The following is a 20,324-nucleotide window of genomic DNA, read 5'->3' as shown; positions in this document are numbered from 1 at the left end:
GAGACGGCTTCTCTAAGCCCACAAAGAAGGGCCCAGATTTTTTAGTCGATATTAATTTTACACTTGGCACCACAGGCCCATGTGAACCGCTGGGTTCACAAAGGGGCTGTCTAATAAACAGACTATAGAAAATCAGCAAAGTGAAGATTGAGTTCACTTTCCCTGGCACTGAGAGTATAATAGCAGCGGGGGCTGCGGAGGGCAATTGAAACTTCAGAGCTGTAATGAGGGATAAGAGGGCTGTGTGCAGCGGGGGGAATTTGGGTCTCAGGTGGATACTGGTAAAGGGGACAACAGAACATGGGATAGCTGCAGGTTTGTGTAGGGTGGAGGAGAATTTGGATCTGGAATGAAGGACAGATGAGAGGATTGATATAAAGCAGCAAAGGGGTGTGGAACTAAGAGACAAAAGCCACCGTGCTCCCTGCAGATGCACCCTAACCCCGATTCCCTCTGCCTGCTGCCTGTTTGTAGCACTGTCCTCTTTGTGTCACCTTCCTGGCTGTATTACACAAGAAGACCTTGTTTCCTGGTGACTGTGAGAGAGATTTCCCGCAGAATCTCAGACTTCTGGCTTCTCTCTTTCAAAACTACTGCTATTAGAAAAGCAAATACTGTACCAGGCAGGGCAGACTTTCTGCCAGAGAACCAGAGACGACTGGATCTCTAATAGGTCTAAAGGAGGTTCTCCTGGCACTCAGGGTAACTGCAGTGGAGGATCACATTGGCTGACATACTTCTCCATTCATTCCACCTTTAATCAAGGGAGTTTGAAGGAAAATATCTTGCTTTACTCGGCCTTGTTTCCAGCACTAGGCATTCCAATCAGATGATCGATTAATTTCAATCTGCTTTTATTGTAACAAATCTGCAGGCACTTAGGGCCTTCATGGTTGTCACTGTGCTACACACTTTGGAGACTCAGCTTCCGATGACAGCAGAGATGGAACTTGTCTCAGAAATTATTGGCTCCCTCACCACCACCGGAGAGGAAGGAGCCTGTTAGCAATAGAGCTGGCTTAAAAACTGAGTGCATTTTATCCACAACTTTCCCAAACAGAGCCATTTTTAATTCTTTGGATTTTTCTGCAGAAACGATTGTCACGTTTATTTTCATTTTCTGTTTTCTAAAGAAATCTTTTTTAATATTTCATTTATGAACATTTTTTATTTGACAAAATCCCCCCTGGGATGGAATAACCATTACTGACAATGCAACCTGCAGAGACCGAGCTGTGCAATCCCAGGCCCTGCTCAGAACCCTCTGTCATGATTGTTGTGCCTGCTTTTGGGGAAGATGTATTAAATTAATGTAGAATTGGAAAGAAACCTTTTAGAGGCTTGGCCCATATTAGCCCCTGACGGGGATTGAACCCACAACCTCCTGATCAGAAAGTTAGCCATAGACAGTACATCAACTAGCCAGCTACTGTGCTACTAAAACCTCTTGATTGAAAGAAATTTGTAAATTAGGTATCAAGCTTTTCTTAGTCTTTTGGAAAAAAGTTAACAGTACTATAATTTCCCCAGCTCCTGTACTGCTTTGAAGCTGGAAGCTTTCATAGCTAAAGCAAGATGCCTTTTCTCTATGCCAATACTGTGAGCTCAGGCCACTCATCCTGAACATAACTGCTACATTGGCATATTTTGTGACTCCACAGCTTTTAAAGTTCACCTGCACCTGGGTTCTACCTATATTTCAGGAGCATGTCCCACAGAAAACCTGAAATCCATGGTGAATGAACAAACCTCAGACCATCTAGATAATTTCTCTTCCCTTCTGTAGCACCACTTCTCTGCATCTCTGTACAATCATTAATGCAACCTCTCATTTTATTTCGGTGTTGCCTTGAAATAGCTGTTTAAAGGTAATTTTATTTAATTGTAACTTTTTCCTGTGGTTCTATTTTTAACTGCGCTTGCTGCAGCATTGGCTTGGCACCTAAGTGGTGAGATAATAACCATGGGCGTGATCACTCTCGCAAAAGCCACACCAGCCATTCTCAGCTCCTGCTGGGAAAGGCCTCACCAATCATCCAGCCATTCACTCAACAACAGTGCTATTGCTGTTCTTCCAGAGTGAAGGCCACATAACATAAACCCCACTCCTGCCCAGCCCCTCTCAACCCAATGCAAAGAAAAGGCTTCTTCAATGCAAAGAAAAGGCCCATCCATCTGAGCCACTCATTCCACTGGCTAGGCAGAGACCTCCCGCATGCAGAAGATATTGGCAGAACCTTGCTAGGCTAGGTCAAGAGTGAATTTGAGATCCATCCACTCCAATGACAAACCAGTGGAATGAATAGCTCATCCCTTTAGCGCAGAGCTGGATCCCAACAGCCATTCAGGGGCTTTGTCGGTGTCTATGGTGCCTGCACGGTTCAGTTCAGTACATGGGAAATGCCTCTTGCTTTTGCTGGCTGTCTCTCTAGCATCATTTGTCTTATGCCCTCTGAGGGATGGATTCCCCTTCCAGGCTGTTCCTTGAAGAGTGGGCCCAAGTCCTTCCCTAAAGTGGTTTTTAGTAGCTGATTGAATCACGCTAAGGATAAACCTGTCCCAGTCTCTGAATTTCCACAGAGGTTTGACTGTGGAGGGAACGTAGCCACTCACATGGGTGCCCTCACTATTCTGTGGCCAACATCCTTCCTCACAGATATTTAGGCACCTCATTCCTGTTTAAATCAATCAGCCTTTGAGGAGCTGAATATGTGTGCATCACCGTCCCTTTGAGGTCTTTAGCCTTCTGGAGTCCTATAGCACTCGCAGTTAGCAGCCAGCCCGACGCCCCAGAACGGGTAGACAAAACTGGGAGATTCCAACCAGCAAAAGCAGTAAGTCTGCTGATGGGCCATGTGTCCTCCTTGCCCCGCGGTTGCTCCCATGCTTTATGTCCAGCTCCCTCATCCCCCTCTTTGCAGCCACCATTGTTCTAATAGAGTCCTGTCCAGGAGACCCACCTGCACAGTTTCAGCTTTTGCAGCACAAGGTCTTTGTTGTGATGAGGGCAGGCTACAATGGGAAATGAAAGGAGTGATATGAGGAGCAATTGTTCCCCAGGTTGGCATGGCAGTAGCATTCCATGTGGGACTCAACCATCAGGGCAGGCTGGTGGAAAGGGGTGTCAGGGCTGGGGCCCTGTCTAGCCAATCGCTCCTTTATCATCAGCTTCCTTTGTCCTTCCCTCTCTTTAACTCCACCAAAGTCCCACTCGTACCCTCTTCTTTTGACCTTGGCTAATTCCAGTGGTGGGGTAGGAGGAGCCTCTTGGCCTTTGTCTATAGTTTTCTGATGTTCCTGGGGGGAAATCCTCTCTGGGGAAACTCCAGAGGATAAGCCCTTTGCCAGGGTTCAATGCAGAGTTGCAGGACCTGGTGCCCGACATTAAACCTATTCCCATGGGTTCCTATATCAGAGCAGGGCAGTCATGGGGACTGAGGAGATGGATGGAGCCAGAAGCGTGGGGCAGGAGAGAGGTGATGGAGCCAAATGTGTGAGTGGAGGGGTCAAGATGGCAGAGCAATGAAGGAAGAGGACATGGAGACAGACACCTGAGGGACAGCTCTGAGAAATTAAGGAGAGGGCCTGGGTTTTCACCACAAATATTCCTGGCATTTAGCCTCTGAGAGCTCTGAATTAGCTAAGACTTGTGCTATTAGTGCCTGTGTTGGGATTCAACTAGCTGCACACCTTTCACGGTGTCTCTGTTTGCAACAGGGGAGGTTTCTGAAGAAATGTGGTCATGTTTACACTTGCAGGTGTTATCTTGATAGCATATAGATGTGAAATTCACCTTTGCAAAATGTGGTGGGAGGGCCCCACCATGTGGACAAAGGGAAAACTTCACTTAGTGTTTTCCACATTGAGAGGCCCATGGGCTTCGGAGCAGGCCCTGAGTGACTCCTAAAAGGGTAGATCAAGGGATCTGTTCAAGGATAAAGGAACAGGGAAGCTTCAAATTCATCCCCTCTCCTGTACTTTCCCCTTCCTTTGCTCTCTCAATACCCTTTAGCCAAATCCAAAGGCAGAGGAAAATGTACCCCAGGCCTTGCTCTGCAGAGTCCATGGAGGGATAAATCTGGTATTGTGATGCCCCTTTTCAAGGGAAAAGGAAGATCAGAGAGAGAAGAGCAAAACAGTTGCTAGGATCTGTCAGAGGGTACTCTGCCCCTGTAAGGGACAGCAGGTGGGGGGCCAGCCAGCCCTGTTTAGAGACAGAGCCTCTTTCGGAACAGGTATCTGGGCCAGGTAGAGGAGATTAGCAGCTGCAGCTGGGAAGGGGTCATGTGATTCCTATAAAGGCCTGAAGGAGGAGCTGTAGGAAGCAGACTGAGTTCTGTGGCTGGTTTTCTGTGGGTCCCTACAGCCTGCTCTGGCAGGGAAATTGCCTGGGTTGGGTGTTGCTTTGTGAGTTGTTTGAAGAATAAACCATTCTTGAAGGAAGGGCCTGAGCCGACTGTGAGTGTGGTTGTAGCTCTTCTTGGCCTGGGGAGACAGGCTAGCAACGTGTAGAATCATAGAATGTCAGGGTTGGAAGGGACCTCAGGAGGTCATCTAGTCCAATCCCCTGCTCAAAGCAGGACCAATCCCCAGACTGATTTTTGCCCCAGATCCCTAAATGGCCCCCTCAAGGATTGAATTCACACTCCTAGGTTTAGCAAGCCAATGCTCAAACTACTGAGCTATCCCTCTCCCAAACCATCCTGTGAAGTTATATTTCAGACTTGGACTATACTGGTGTCTGTCTTGGTCCATTTCGGGAACTAGAGTCGTGCTGTCTATGGAGCCAGCTCATGTCATACTAGTCATGCCTGTTTGTGGCTAAGAGATAAATAGGAGGAGGGGGAAGAAATCTGTACAGCAGGGGGCTCCCAAAAGCTTGCCTCTCCATACCAGCTCTAGTATGTACAGCAGGGGGCTCCCAAAGCTTGCCTCTCCATACCAGCTCTAGGTCCTTAAAAATTTGATATGTGGTTGAGGAATATTTTATTTGGCTTTGCCTTGGGGAGGGGAGCATTTTCCCCCAAGGTTCATTGGTTTGTTATAAGCTGATTCTGAGGAGAGAACCAAAGTTTGCATTAGCCACCTTCCCTGTCGCACAGCCTGCAGTTGTAGCTCTGCTGTGAGCACCATGCTGCTTGGGACTACATACTTTGCACTGACTCTTCATTTCTAGACAGCCTAGTTTCATGAGCTCTCCAGCCTGACCTCAAGAAACCAGGCGCAGTTTATTAGCTGCTCAAACTGATCTGGCTGTCTCCAGTTTCCTTGTCACTATTTTAATGCCTATAATAAAATATTTAGAAACCGAGCGTGGTGCTGTTTGCCCACTCCAGCGTGAGAGACAGAAGCAGCAATGGAGCTTCAACATGATGGGAATACAGGGCTTTCTGGGAGCATGAATCCATCCAGCCTATATCTAAAGCAAACCTGCTCCATTTGTGCCAGCCTTTGAGGTCTATGGTCCCTTTCCACAAAGACCAAGGAAGGAGACAACGTCTGCTGAAACTCCCAGGAGATTTGCCATGTAGTCCTCTGAATAGTCTCATCAGGAAAGGGGTGAGGACAGGTTTGTCATCCAGTGTGAGCCCCCAAAATCAGAAGTACCCTGATTTCCTCAGGGAAATCCTCACCCTGTTGGGGCATCTCTGGATGAATGGGTCAGTATCCTCTTATGAGGGGCCGCTGTGCCTTCCTTCCACATATGCCACCTTAGATACACCCACTCTGTGCCTCTTCTGCTGGGTTAGCCAAAAAGAGAATCTGGTCCTACATCTGAGACCCCCAACCTCAATGGATGGGGATGTCTGGCTCCACACCAAGCACTCTATACCCACCTCCTTTATTCGCAGCAACTGGGGGACCCCATACAGACCTGCTTGGGGCTCTTAATTATTTTTGTGATTTATTTCAAAGGTGCAGCTTTAGTTCTATTAAACTACAGACCCTGCCACACTCAGATACTAAAGTGCCTGGAGGGTGCCTGTATAGACCCTAGTACTGGTCCCAATATAGACCCCAGTACTGGTCCCAGTAAGACTCTAGTACTGGTCATAGCACTGGTCCAAGTATAGACCCCAGAACTAGTCATAGTAATTGTCCCAGTATTGACCCCAGTACTGGTCTTAGTAAGACCTCAGTAATGGTCCCCGTCAGGGGTGAAAGTAACTTAAAGGACTTACAGGTATGCTGGAGTCCTGAGCAGGGGCGTAGCCTCAATCGAAAGAGGCGGGGCCTTTCAAGATTTAAAGGCCCTGGGGCTTCAGCTGTGGCTGGGAGCCCCAGGGCCTTTAAATCATCCCGGCACTCCCAGCTGCAGAGGTGGCTGGGAGCCCCGGGGCACAGGGGCAAATTAAAGGGCCTGGGGCTCCGGCCGCTGCGAAGCTCCAGGCCCTTTAAATCACTGCGGGAGCGCGGCTGCCAGAGCTCCGGCAGCACTTTAAAGGGCCCGGGGCTCCCCGCAGCAGCTGGAGCCCTGGGGCCTTTAAATCACCGCCACGGAAGCCGGTCCAGTCCGGCACGGCGTACTGGCTCTTGCCGGTATGCCGTACTGTATCGTACCGGCTTACTTTCACCTCTGGTCCCCGTATTGGTCCCAGTAAGATCCAATATGGTTCCCAGTATAGACCCTGCAACTGATCCCAGTTATGGTCCTAGTATAAAGATCAGTAGCTGTCCCACTAAAACCCCAGTGCTGGTCATTTTACTGGTCCCAGTAAGACCCCCAGAACTCGTCCTGTGACCAGCACTGAGTTCTATACTGGGACCAGGACTGGGACAAATAGTGAGGTCTATACTGGCACCAGTACTGGGGTCTATACTGGGAACAGTACTGGGGTCTTACTGCAACCAGTACTACAACCAGTACTACCAACTATACTGGGATCGGTACTGGGTCTGTACTGGGACCTGTACTGAGACCAGAACTGGAGTGTATACTGGGACTAGTATTGGGATCTTACTTGGACCAGTTCTGGGACTAGTACTGGTACCACTACTAGGGTGTATATTGGGACCATTACTGGAGCCAGTACTGGGTCTATAATGGGACCAGTACTATGGTCTTACTGAGATCAGTACAGGGATCTGTACTTGGGACCACTGCTGGGATCTATATCGGGATTAGTAATGGAGTCTTACTAGGACCAGTACTGGAGTATATTCTGTGACCAGTACTATGGTGTTATTAGGACCAGTACTGATCTCTTACTACCAGTACTGGGAACAGTAATGGGGTCTATAAAGGAACCAGTACTATGGTCTCACTGGGATGAGTATTAGGATGAGTTCTGGGGTGTCTACTTGGAATCAGTACTGGGACCAGTACTGGGACCAATTCTGGGACCAGTACTGGGATCAGTCCTAGGGCTAGTGTTCAGGTTTTAGTGGGAGCAGTATTAGGGTCTATACTGGTTCCAGTAGTGGGACAAGTACTGGGGTCTTACTAGGACCAGTACTGAGATCAGTACTGGGATGTATACTGGAGCCAGTAGTGGGGACTTACTGGGACCAGTGCTGGAGTTTTCCTGGGACCACTACTGGAACCATTATTGGAGTTAGTACTTGGACCATTACTGGGGTATAGTGGGACCAGTAGTGGGTCTGTACTGCCACCAGTGGTGGGATCTTGTTGGGATCGGTCCTGGAACCGGCGGCACAGGGGTGTGATGAAGCAGAGCCGCTGCCAGCCAGCACGTGAAAGAGTAAAGCTAGCCTCCTGGACCAGATAGCTCCGCCCCCTTTTGCCCGCAGCCAATGGCAAGCCTGGACGGATGGGACAAGGGGGGAGCCTCGCTCACTTCCGCGGGCTGGAGCTGCGTGCTCGCCCCTGTCCCGGTGCGCGCGGCCGCTGCCAGCTCTCGCCTCCCTGCGCGGGGGGTCCTGCTCTGCCCGGCCGGAGGCGCCTGGTTGGCCAAGCCCGGGACGCTGGTAGGAAGTAGCCTGGGGCCCTGCAGCGGGTCTCCCCCGCCCGGCCTTACAGACTGCGGCCCTGCAGTCGAGCGGGGTGTTGGGAGGCGCAGGCTCAGGCTGCTCGGCCCTCCAGGCCCCCGGAACAAGGGGCCAGTGCGGGGGACACGGGTTCCAGTACAGACCCCAGTACCGGTCCCAGTAGTGCTGGTGTCTGTGCTGGGACCAGTGCTGCAGCCGTGCTGGGAAGTCACTTAGAACGAATCTTTATCACGCCTACACTAACTACACACTTAAGTTGACCTATGTTAGTAATTCCTGTGCTGGCTCATGTCTGCATTGCCCCTCCTGTCCGCGCACCGCATCTTCCTCTGGCGTCAGAGGGGCAGTGAGGGGGCTGAGACCAGGCCCTCCCTAGGCATATGCAGAACATGCAGCTGGGTAGGGCACCATGAAATTGGGGCACCAAATTGCCACAAATTTCATGGTGCCCTAGGCAGCTGCATACGCGGCAGCACCGGCTCTGGCGGCCAGTCCTATCCTCCGGCTGGCCCCTCCGCGGGCTGCCCCCACTGCAAGGGACAGGGTTGTCCCTAGAGGGGTGTGGGGCTCAGGACAACTCCCTCTGCCCCGCCTTAATCTCCCCCCTTGCTCTGCCCCCATTCTACCTCTTGCCCCAGCGACCCCGCACTCACCAGCAGCGGCGGAAAGCGGAGCAACTCGGCCCCAGTTTGGTCCGCTCCGCTTCCCACTGCAGGTGAGTGCAGGGGGCGAGGTCCTTTTCCCTCCCCCAAGCGACGTGGCCGCGGCGGGGGAAGCAGAGCGGGCTGAGGCTGGGTCACATCACTTCCTGCTGCCGGTGAGGGGCGGACCCCTTCCCTCAAGTCCCCTTCCCCGAGTAACACATCTGGGGTGGGGGGAGCAGAGCGGGCTGGGGCCAAGTCGTTCCGCTTCCTGCTGCCCCCTGCTAATCCCCCAGGCCACTCTGGGCCTGTGGAGCTCTGGGGCCCCCCAAAGTGTCCCCCCCACAGCTCCTGCCTTCCTGTCCCTGCAGACCTTGAGCGCAGCCCAGACCCTCTGCGGTGCAGGGGGCGGGGGGAGCAGGTGCTCGGACTGCGTAGGGCACCATAATTGGTAGGGACGGTCCTAGGCTGAGAGCTTGGCCTCTCAGCTCCAGGTGCAGATCCCTAGTGGGCCGCCTCCCAACAAGAGTCCCCCCACCGCCCAGGGGTGATAGCCTGAGCTGTGGGGCTTTCTTGTCAATTTTTGGGCTCAAGCACCCAGCTGTGAAATTGAAAAGAATGACAGCCAATGTAAGTAACCCACAGTGTCTGTCACCCTAACTATGCTGACATAAGCTCTGTGTCTCATGGAGGTGAAGTATTATGTTAGTGTAGTAGGGCACTTAAATCGGGGAGAGCAAGGCTGTAGTGTATGTAGTCAGATGTTGGTTGCGTATGTGTTTATTTAGTGTGCTGTTTTAGCTCTGCGGAGATCGCAGACCTTAATTAAACTGCCCAATAAATTCATAGACTCAGTTTTCAGTGGAGGTACTCGGCCAGGTTTATTGTTGACAAAGCACGGTAATAGCACCTAGCAGACTCGACGAGGATACTAAGATATGTATGCTTGTGAGAGAGGACACAGCTCAGTTAGTGGCAGGACTTTCCACTGCTCCCTAGGCTGGCTAAAGATACTCCTTTTGAGATACATTTTTATACCTCAATACAACCAAGTTAGTACTCCCCCTTTGACATAATTACTGCCCCCTGACGTTGCTAGTTATTGTCCATTATTTTGTACATGTTGGTTTGATTAAAACATTTTTATTACGTACAGGCAGTCCTTGACTTTACGACATTTGAGTTACGACAAATGTGCCACTTCTACATTGGCACCCTGATTCGACTTATGACTATAGGTTTTGAGTTTACAATGCTTGGTCCTACAATGGAGTAGATTGCGGTTCCCTGTTCCAACTTTCTGACTTATGACACAATTGTAAGGAACCAATTGTGTCATAAGTACAAGGACTGCATGTACTGTTATTCTGACCTTATTTTTCAGAAGTGGTGAGTGTGTTCCTGTTATCCTTGGGAAATGTTTTTGTACCATCCTTGATATTAAGATGTTTTGGTACCGCTTGATATCGGGATGTGTTTGCGTAAGCACTCTGTAACTAGCATTTCTTAGGAATGTGTATTTCTGCAATATATTAGCCCTGTCCTTGCCAAATTCTGTGAGCAGGTCCTGCCTTATACCAGGCCTCTACTACAAGGGCTTATATCTTCCTGGTTACATTGCGTACACTGACATAATTAGGTCAACGTAAGTTGCCTTACGCATGGGTGGCAGGTTTGTAGAAATTTTGGTGGTGCCCAGAACCCACCCCTGCCCAAACTCCGCCCCCCAAAAAAACTCTGCCCCCCACCTGCCCAAGGCTCTGGGAGGGAGTTTGGGTGGGGAGAGGAGGTCTGGGGTGCAGGAGGGGTGCAGGGTGCAGGCACTGGGAGTTTGGGGATGGGAGGGGGTATGGAGGGAGGAGGTGCAGGCTCTGGGAGGGAGTTTAGGGGGGAGGGAGGGGGTGCAGGGATGGGGCTGGGTTTGGGGTGGGGCTGGGGATGAGAGGTTTGGGGTGTGGGAGGGAGCTCAGGGCTATGGTAGAGGGGTGAGGTGAGGGGTGTGTCTGGGGATGAGGGGTTCATGATGCAGGAGGGGGCTCAGGTTTGGGGCAGACGGTTAGGGTGCAGGGGGATGAGGGCTCTGGCTGGGGCTGGGGATGAGGGGTTTGAGGCATGGGAGGGGCTCAGGGCCAGTGTAGGGGGTGAGGGCTCTGTCTAGGGCTGGAGATGAGGGGTTTGTGGTGTTGGAGGGGCTCAGGGCTCGGGCAGAGGGTGCAGTGGGGTGTGTGTGAAAGCTCTGGCTGGGGGTGTAGGCTCTGGGGTGGGGCAGGGCTGGGGATGAGTTTGGGGTGCAGGCAGGCTGCTCCGGGACAGGGGCCAGAGAGGAGGACTCCCCCCAGCCCTTTCCCTGCTGGCAGCAGCGAGCTCTGGGGGAGGAGCCACCCTTTCCTGCCCTCCCCCAGCAGCACACTCACCCCCACCACTGTCACTGCATGTGCTCCTAGGGCCCCTCTCAGGTCCAGGAATCTCCCTTGCCTCCCCCGTGGTGGGTGCCGGGTGGAGCTGTGTGTGCCTTCTCCCCTGCTGTTGCCCCTGACTATAGCCTCACTGGGGATGGGGGATGGGGCTGCTTCCTTGCCCAGCATGGGGCAGGAGTGGTGACTGCACATGGGTGGGGGGGGGCATGCTGGTGGAGGGTCCTGCCGGAAAAGGGAAGGGTCTGAGGTGGAAGGGCAGGCTCAGAGTCAGTCTGCCCTGGGAGTTGATGTGGGGAGCACTAGGACCCTGCGGCGGCAGTTGCTGCAGGGAGGCAGCATGGAGCCGCATGGAAGAGGCAGGGACGCTCTGTTCCCTCCGGCCCGGGGCCAGCAAGGGGGGACCATGGGAGGTGTGTTGGGGGGCGGCAGGTGGGGCCAGGGCGGGGAAACCCAGCCCCAAACATTGGTGGAGCTGGGCCCCTGGGCTCTGAATATTGCTGGTGCCCAGGCACCACGTGGATATATAACTCTCCACCCATGGTACGTCAACCTAACTCTGTAGTGTAGACAGGGCCGGCTTCAGACCCCAGCACGCCAAGCAGGCGCGTGGGGCGGCATTGTCGGGGCAGGGCGGCATTTGGCTCCGGCGGACCTTCCGCAGTCATGCCTGCGGGAGGTCCACCGGAGCCCCGGGACGAGCGGACCTGCCGCAGGCATGACTGCGGAGGGTCCCCTCTTCCCGCGGCTCCGCTTGAGCTCCCGCAGGCATGACTGCGGCGGGTGCGCTGGTCCCGCGGCTCGGACGGAGCTCCCGCAGGCATGCCTGTGGATGCTCCACCGGAGCCGCGGGACCACGGGACCGTCCGCAGACACTTCTGCCCTTGGGGCGGCGTAATTTCTAGAGCCGCCCCTGAGTGTAGACCACACTTAAAACAGTTCCTTGTCCCACTGAAGTCTATGGCAGAACACCCATGGTAGTGCTGGAAAAGGAGGAAATGTACCCTGATGATCCATGACTTCAGTGAGAGGAGGGTGTGTGATAGTGTATTTTATGCACCAAAGAAGAAAGGGGAGTAGCAAGAGTGTGTAGGAAGCTCTAAATTAAATTAGACCACCCTCTACTTTAATGTACGCATTCTTACACCGTTGTCCAGTCTCCTAGCACATAAATTACACCAGTTCACACTCCCTTAGCCTCAGATTACTGTCTGTCTACCTAGCTATCTAATACTTAGCCCTGGTCTACACTATCAAATTACTCCAGTGTAACTACGTCAGTCAGGGGTGTGGATTATTCACACCTCTGAGCAATGTACTTATACTGATATAAGCACCGATGTAGACAGCACTATATTGGCATGAGAGCTTCTCCTGCTGATGTAGATGCTGCCTCTTGCGTAGGTGGATTAACTAAATTGATGGGAGACACACTCTCTCTCTCCTCAGTTTAGAGCAATAGCTCTCAACCTTTCCAGACTACTGTACCCCTTTCAGGAGTCTGATTTATTTTGTGTACCCTCAAGTTCCACCTCACTTAAACTACTTGCTTTTGAAATCAGACATAAAAATACAAAAGTGTCACAGCATGCTGTTACTGAACAATTGCTGACTTTCTCATTTTTACCATGTAATAAAATAAATCAATTGGAATATAAATATTGTACTTACAATTCAGTGAATAGTATATAGAGCAAAATAAACAAGTCATTGTCTGTATGACATTTTAGTTTGTACTGACTTTGCTAGTGCTTTTCATGTAGCCTGTTGTACAACTAGGCAGATATCTAGATGAGTTGATGTACCCTCTGGAAGACCTCTGCATATCCCCAGAGGTACATGTACAATGTGTTGAGAGCCCCTGGCTTACAGCGTCATTAAAATGCTACCGCAATGTGGTTGCATCAATGTATTTTAAGTGTAGACCTGCCCTTAGATTACACTTCTCACCCTGATACCTGACTGCTGGACCCATTCACCTGAATCTGGCTCTTTGCTTGCAGAGTTTGGTTTGATTCCAATTCCTAGTTGTTACCTAAGTTAATGAGAAACCGTCTTTTGCCTGTAGTTTATCATCAAGTCCCCTCCCTAGAAGATGGAAGTTGGGAGCTGAGGTTTTTGGTGTCTTGTGTTGAGAGAGTTAATCGTGGAACTTGAAGCTGGTGGGCAGCTGCAGATTGAGGAGCTTTATGAAGAGCGAGCGCTAGATCTTATAATGTTAATTTATGCAAATTAATATGCAGATTGGGGACATCATTCATTAATGGGAGCTCAGGAAGTTTTCATTTAAAGGGGATTAATCTAAACCCCTCACAATCCTCCTTCAATCTTCACTCAGAACAGGCAGTTCTCAGGATTGTTTTCCTCCAAAGTTTAATGTAGACTCTTGGACAACTTTCTGAAAGGATGCACCCCAAACCAAACGTTCTGTTAGGCCAGGGGAGGGCAAAGTATGGCCTGCAGGCCGGATCCGGCCTGTCAGGGCTTTCAGTCCGGCCCGGGAGATTGCCAGCCCCATGGCGCAGTGGAGCTCCCTGCCTGCCCTGGCCCCACGTCGCTCCCGGAAGTGGCCGGCACCATGTCCCTCGGCCCCTGAGGGAGGGAGTGGGCAGAGGGCAGGGAGCTTGCCTTAGCCCTGCTGCACGCTCCTGCCACCCCGGAGCTGCTCAAGGTAAGCGGTGCCTGGCCGGAGCCTGTACCCTGAAACCCTCCTGCACCCCAACCCCCTGCCCTGAGCCCCCTAACCCCCTGTTGCCCCCTCCTGCACCCCAGCCCCCTTCGCTGAGCTCCCTGCTGCACTCCACACCCCTCCTGCACCCCAACCCCCTGCCCTGAGCCCCCTGCTGCACCCCACACCCCTCCTGCACCCAACCCCCTGCCCTGAGCTCCCTGCTGCACCCCACACCCCTCCTGCACCCAACCCCCTGCCCTGAGCCCCCTGCTGCACCCCAGACCCCTCCTGCACCCCAACCCCCTGCCCTGAGCTCCCTGCTGCACCCCAGACCCCTCCTGCACTTCAACCCCCTGCCCTGAGCTCCCTTTTGCACCCCACAACACTCCTGCACCTCAGTCCCTTGCCCTGAGCCCCTTCCTGCATACCGCACCCCCTCCCACACTCTGCACTCCTTCCCCCACCCCAACCCCCTCTCCTGTATGCAATTTCCCCACCCAGATGTGGCCCTCTGGCCAAAAAGTTTGCCCACCCCTGGGCTAGGCAGTGGGGACTGAGGAGCATGCAAGGTCTGGGCCGTGGCAGGGCCTTGGGAATGTGACTTGGTCATTTCCACTCAGGCTATCATGGCTCTAAATGTAGAATAAAGAACCAAAAAGGACACAAAAATTAATATTGGAGTGCTCTTAAAATGACGTGAGAGTAACATTTTTAGTATAAAACACCATCTTCTCCAACATCCTCTCCATCAGCCCAGATGAGTGGGTTTATTTCCCCTACCAGCAGCCGGTGGAGAGAAGAAAAACCAGATGTACGATGGCATAACTTCCCTTATGCTAGGCACTGTCTAGCTCAAGCAGCTAAGTCATTTCCAGACCCGTAGTTCCTGATGGTGCCCTAAATGGCAGCATTTAAACTCCCGTTTTTTGCTAGGCTAACTCTGAAATAGGCATGCTGTTGAGTGGAGTTCTGCTGCCTTTGTTTCTAAAGCCTTGGTGAAATGAATAAGATTTAAAAAAATATCTGATGAATCTTGTAACTCTGACTTGTAACTGATGCCCAATGATATTTAATAGCTGGTGGCTGGTATCAATAAATAAAAAATAAGTGGATTAATCAGCTCATTAGTAGCAACCACTAACTAGGGCTGATAGCAAAGGGTGTTACACAGCGAGACTGTGCCTGTGCTGAATTCTGCTCTTGGTTACGGTAGTGTAAATTAAGGGCTTGGCTACGCTTACAAGTTGCAGCGCTGGGAGTTACAGCGCTGGTCATGCAGCTGTGTAGGGCCAGCGCTGGAGTGTGGCCACACTGACAGCTACCAGTGCTGCAGTGTGGCCACACTTGCAGCACTTTCCAGCGCTGTATTGAGAGGTGCATTGTGGGCAGCTATCCCACAGAGCACCTCGTCCCATTTTGGCACTGAGTATTGTGGGAAGGGGAAGGAAGTGTGTGGGTCATTCCGCTTCCTGTGCCAACGCCCCGTGGTGCATCGCTTCACATCCCAGCATTCAGTCTTTCCGGCAACGTTTGGCGCCATTGTGAGTGTCTTTCTGTTTTACTGTGTGTGAATCGCGATTTCTGTGGGAAATGGAGCCCGAGCTGCTGAGGACTGTGCTGATGAGTGTCGCCAGCACAACACGTTTGGCAGTCGAGCTATTCCTTCAGCTCCAAAGTGACAGTGAGGAGTCTGACGATGATATCGATATCGATTCTCCTGCCGCGTGTGACACTACAGTGCTTGTGGCATTCACAGAAATGCTCAGCACCGTTGAACGCCGCTTTTGGGCTCGGGAAACAAGCACTGACTGGTGGGATCACATCGTCATGGAAGTCTGGGATGACGAGCAGTGGCTGCAGAACTTTCGTATGAGAAAAGCCACTTTCATGGGACTGTGTGCTGAGCTCGCTCCCACTCTGCGGCGCAAGGACACAAGATTGAGAGCTGCCCTGACGGTGGAAAAGCGGGTGGCTATTGCAATCTGGAAGCTGGCAACTCCAGACAGCTACCGGTCGGTCGGGAACCAGTTTGGAGTGGGAAAGTCGACTGTTGGAATCGTTTTGATGCAAGTTTGCAAGGCAATTAATGGCATCCTGCTAAGAAAGACCGTGACTCTGGGGAACGTGCAGGACATTGTGGATGGCTTTGCACAAATGGGTTTCCCTAACTGGAGGGGCGATAGATGGGACGCATATTCCTATTCTGGCCCCCCCCCCCCACCTGGCATCAGAGTACGTTAATCGTAAGGGGTATTTCTCTATGGTTCTCCAGGCGCTTGTGGATCACCGTGGGCGTTTCATTGACATTTACACAGGCTGGCCTGGAAAGGTGCATGATGCACGCATCTTTCGGAACAGTGGCCTGTTCAGGAAGATGCAGGCAGGGACTTTTTTCCCAGACAGGAAGATCACAGTAGGGGGCGTCGAAATGCCCATTGTGATCCTTGGAGACCCCGCTTACCCGTTACTGCCTTGGCTCATGAAACCCTATACAGGGAAGCTTGACAGGAGCAAGGACCGGTTCAACTACAGGCTAAGCCGGTGCCGAATGACTGTGGAGTGTGCTTTTGGCCGTTTAAAGGCCCGCTGGAGATCCTTGTATGGGAAGCTAGACTTGGGGGAAAGCAGCATCCCCGCGGTTATATCCGCTTGCTGTACCCTCCATAATATTTGTGAAGGGAAGAGTGAAACATTCAGTCAGGCATGGACCACCGAGGTTCAAGTCCTGGAGGCTGAATATGCACAGCCAGAGAGCAGGGCTAATAGAGAGGCCCAGCACAGGGCTTCAAGGATTAGGGATGCCTTGAGGGAAGAATTTGAGGCTGAAAGCCAACAGTAATGTTTGCTGCCTTGCATGGGAGTGAAGTGCACTGTTTACACTGTTATTCTATTATCCCTAAAATGATTTGCAGTGCCTGTTTCTTTACTGGGCTAAGGTATCTTTCACTATCTGCTATAATAAAGACTGTTTTCAAAGCCAAGAATTGTTTTATTGAAAAGAAAAAAACTTCCTTGACAGACAGACAGACAGACAGACACACAACATTTCATGAACACAAGAGGGCAGGGGTGTGGGTTGGTGAACTGTACAGTCACAAGTTTGCATATGTCCTGTCTGGAGTGCTGTGCAATGAATCCTGCACTTCAGGGTGCATATACTGCATGGTGATGGGGGTTGAGTGCAGAGGGTAAGGGTTGTAGTTATCAGGGCTGGTTGGTGAACGTACAGGTGTTGGAGGCAGCTGGTGGTGGTAAGAACCTGGATGCTGGGGAAAGGGGGTTTGAGCTGACATTGGGGCACAAGGCAAAAAGCTTTGGGATGGGGGGGGCTGTGGGGCAGCACGGGACTGCTCTGCCTGCATGGCTACGATAGCCTGGAGAGAGTCCGCTTGGCGCGACAGGATGTCTAGCAGCTGGTTTGTGCTTTTCCTCTTTGCCACAGCGTTTCTCCGCCAATGTCTCTGGCGGATCCTGCTTTCCTTTTCTCTCCACTCCTGCAAGTTTTTACTCTCTCTAGCAGAGTGATCAATAACAGTTTTCAGCATGTCCTCCTTGCTCTTTTGGGGCTTTTTCCTCAGATTCTGCAGTCTCTGTGCAGTGGTAGATCTGGTCAGTCCAGCAGTCAAAGTCACTTTTGGAAGGCAAAAATGGCAACAGTTAACAGGGAAGCATTGTTTTCATTATCTCATCCAGACAGTAATTCCCACACACTGAAGGAGTTTTCAGTCCTCACCTTAGCATACTTTTCCCCCTCACATAACACAACAGAAGCCACGAAATGGTGAGTGAGGGGTGCTGCATAGAGGGAGAAGTGGGGCTTGAGTGATAGAGGGGTGCTGGTTGCTTCGGGGAAGTGCACCGAACAGCTGCAGTGATAGAGGGGTTGAGTGAAGATGCAGCTGCAGGGGTGATCTTCACTATCTCCCTATCTCTAAAGAGTCTCCCAACATTTTTCACAGGAGTTACTCCTGGAAGATATCTCCCTGCTGCGGGTCACTAGGGAAGAGCGGGAGGCTCTTCTACAGCAATGTGGATTCCGCCCTGGATCCTATGCGGGTTGCCTGTGTGCAGCAATGGTCCCACCACCCCTCGTGGCACAGTGGCGCGGATGCGTTAGCCTGACTGGGACAAGGACCACAGTGGTTCTCCCTATAAACCTGCGCAGGCACATTGCCCACGCTCTGGCTGAAACTTTTGAGGAGATTACTGCAGCCGATTACCGCGACGTGATAGACCACATCAATGGGCTATTCCACATCTAGGCTGGCATGCATGCAGCCCTAACCCCCCTTCCTCTCCAGAAACATTTCCACCCAGAAAATAAAAGCCGCTTACCGGTAACCCGATGCTCTGCTTGTCCTTCTGCAACTGCTGGCTGCTGCGATTGGGTACTTTCCTCCTGGCTTGAGAAGAGCTCCTGGCTGCATGCCTCCTGGGACTCTGGGGTTTCTTCCCCCATCCCAGTAGCTTCACTCGCGTTTTCCTCCCCACCGCCTCCGCCTCCTCCTCCTCCTCCTCCTGTCCCCCACCCTGCTCAGAAGTGTCCATCGTGGTCCTGGGATTGGCAGTGGGGTCACCCCCAAGTATCGCGTCCATCTCCCTGTAAAAACGGCAGGTCGTGGGGGCAGCTCCGGATCGGCGATTCCCCTCGCGGGCTTTGTAATAGGCACTCCGCAGCTCTTTAACTTTAACCCTGCATTGCAGTGCGTCCCGATCATGGCCCCTATCCAGCATGGACCTTGATACCTGCTCAAAGATATCGTAATTCCTACGGCTGGAGCGCAGCTGGGACTGCACAGCTTCCTCCCCCCAAACACTAATGAGGTCCTGCAATTCGCCAGTGCTCCATGCTGGGGCTCGTTTGCCGCGTGGAGGCATGGTCACCTGTAAAGATTAACTGATTGCACTCCACACCTGGCTGCAGCAAACAGGAAGGAGATTTTTAATTTTCCCGGTGCATTTAAAGGGCGGGTCACCTGAGGCCAGAGCAGTAGAGTGCAAACTGATGAGCAGAGTGGCTGAACAGGAATTCTGGGATAACTCCTTATTCCCTGGAGGACAATTAAAGCGCTGGTGAGTGTCCACACCTGATGAGCAGCGCTGGATCACCAGCGCTGCACTCCTTATATCCCAACCCGGATGGGTTTTCAGCCAGCGCTGCAACCAGGGAGTTGCAGCACTGGTTGTGCCCTGCAAGTGTGGACGGGGTGTAATTGCAGCGCTGGAAAGCCTCCACCAGCGCTGCAACTTGTAAGTGTAGCCAAGCCCTTAGAGTAACACTCAACTTCAGTGGAGTTACCCTGGGTTTATACCAATGTAAAGGAGATCAGAATCTGGCCCATTATGGATTGTGCTTAAAAAAACAAACCCTGTTGAAAGCACTGGAAAGACTCCCATTGACATGGATGGTCTCCTTGGGTCAGATCCTTTCTTGCATAAACATAACCCGAGTTCAAAATGCAGAAGACAGATTTACATCACTAGTAAAATAGTGTACCTAGCAATGTAATTACGGGTGCTCATAGGCAGATTGCTCTGCGTCTGCATCCTCTGTCATTGTGATCAGAGGTAGAGAGCCTCAGTGCTGTTCAGAGGAAATATTTCTATGGTCTCTGCTGCTGCCTGATTGCATACTTCTGGTTCTAAATGAGGTGTGTGGTTGACTGGTCAGTTCATAACTCAGAGGTTCTACTGTAGTTAATTATGGTCCTTCCTTTGAATCAACATGATGCTAAATGTTCTGCTGTTATGACTTGGGTGCCCTGTGCTGGATCTGTTGCCTTCAAAAAAGCTTTTACTGCTCAAACAGCAGAAATCATCACAATGATACTGGGTTGATTAGAGATTATGAGTTAGCTCCTCAAATGACTCAGTCTTTGCTAGATTCCACCAGGTGAGAGTCAGTGCGGTGATGTTAACCTTGAAGGGAAAGACAATCAGAGGCTATTTATTTTACAGCAGGTTTCTAAACATGTAAAATGGTATTCCAAGTGGTTACAGCCTCTTGAATTGTCTTAAGTGCCAGGTTTGATTCATTTTGCCTGGGGGTAAATTGTAGAGACAGTAGGAAAATGGTTGAAATATCCAACCTGAGTGAGGCTAAGGTTTTTTATAGAGGTCACAAGGAGGCCTAATTTTCTACTTCTTTGCACCAGTTTGATGCCAGTGTAACACAGTTAATTTCAAGCGTTAATTTTTATACTCGGGTAAAACTGGTGTAACTGAGAGGAGAATCAGGCCTAGAAATCTGAACAACCTGATGAAGTGAATAGTGTTCAGAGGTAATTCAGACATTGAGTGAAGAATCGTACATTTCTGTAAAGTGTGTTAAGGTGTGATTCTGTGCATGTTATAATCTTGTAACTGAAAGCGGCTCATTGACAAGGAGGAAGGATGGTCCAGTGGTGCGAGTGTTAGCCTGGATCTTAGGTTGGATTCCACGAGGAGCATGGAGGACAAAGAATGACCTGTCGCAGGACAGTTAAAAAGGATGCTGCTTTCATGGAGACAGCGTACAACGGACTCAGATGGTAGTGAGGAAAATGGGTTGCCACAGGTGCCACTAGGAACAGGAGAGTCTAAGGCTAAATGAGACTTGAGAGACCTGGGTTCCCAACTCTGCCACTAACTTGAACAGTCATTGGGCTG

At 51.4% G+C, this 20,324-nt stretch overlaps 1 protein-coding gene across 4 annotated transcripts in view; it reads left to right on the top strand.

Moving 5' to 3' along the window:
• Window positions 1-20,324, top strand: part of GLYCTK (glycerate kinase) — a 55,263-nt gene that overhangs the window by 21,886 nt on the left and 13,053 nt on the right. The window contains exon 1 of one of the 4 annotated variants that reach the window (XM_045024198.1): window positions 7,811-7,929. The exons of 1 other annotated variant lie outside the window; for it this stretch is intronic. The gene's annotated coding sequence lies outside the window, so the exon portion shown is untranslated. Of the gene's footprint in view, window positions 1-7,810; window positions 7,930-8,748; window positions 8,768-9,202; window positions 9,222-20,324 lie in introns of those variants that run through there. 2 more of the 4 variants (XM_045024199.1, XM_045024200.1) reach the window with 2 other exon arrangements.

The sequence above is a fragment of the Mauremys mutica genome, chromosome 7, assembly GCF_020497125.1.
Source record: "Mauremys mutica isolate MM-2020 ecotype Southern chromosome 7, ASM2049712v1, whole genome shotgun sequence".
Classification (NCBI taxonomy): Eukaryota; Metazoa; Chordata; order Testudines; family Geoemydidae; genus Mauremys; species Mauremys mutica.
Note: the sequence above shows the minus strand (reverse complement) of the source record. Positions and strands in the feature narration are given on the sequence as shown.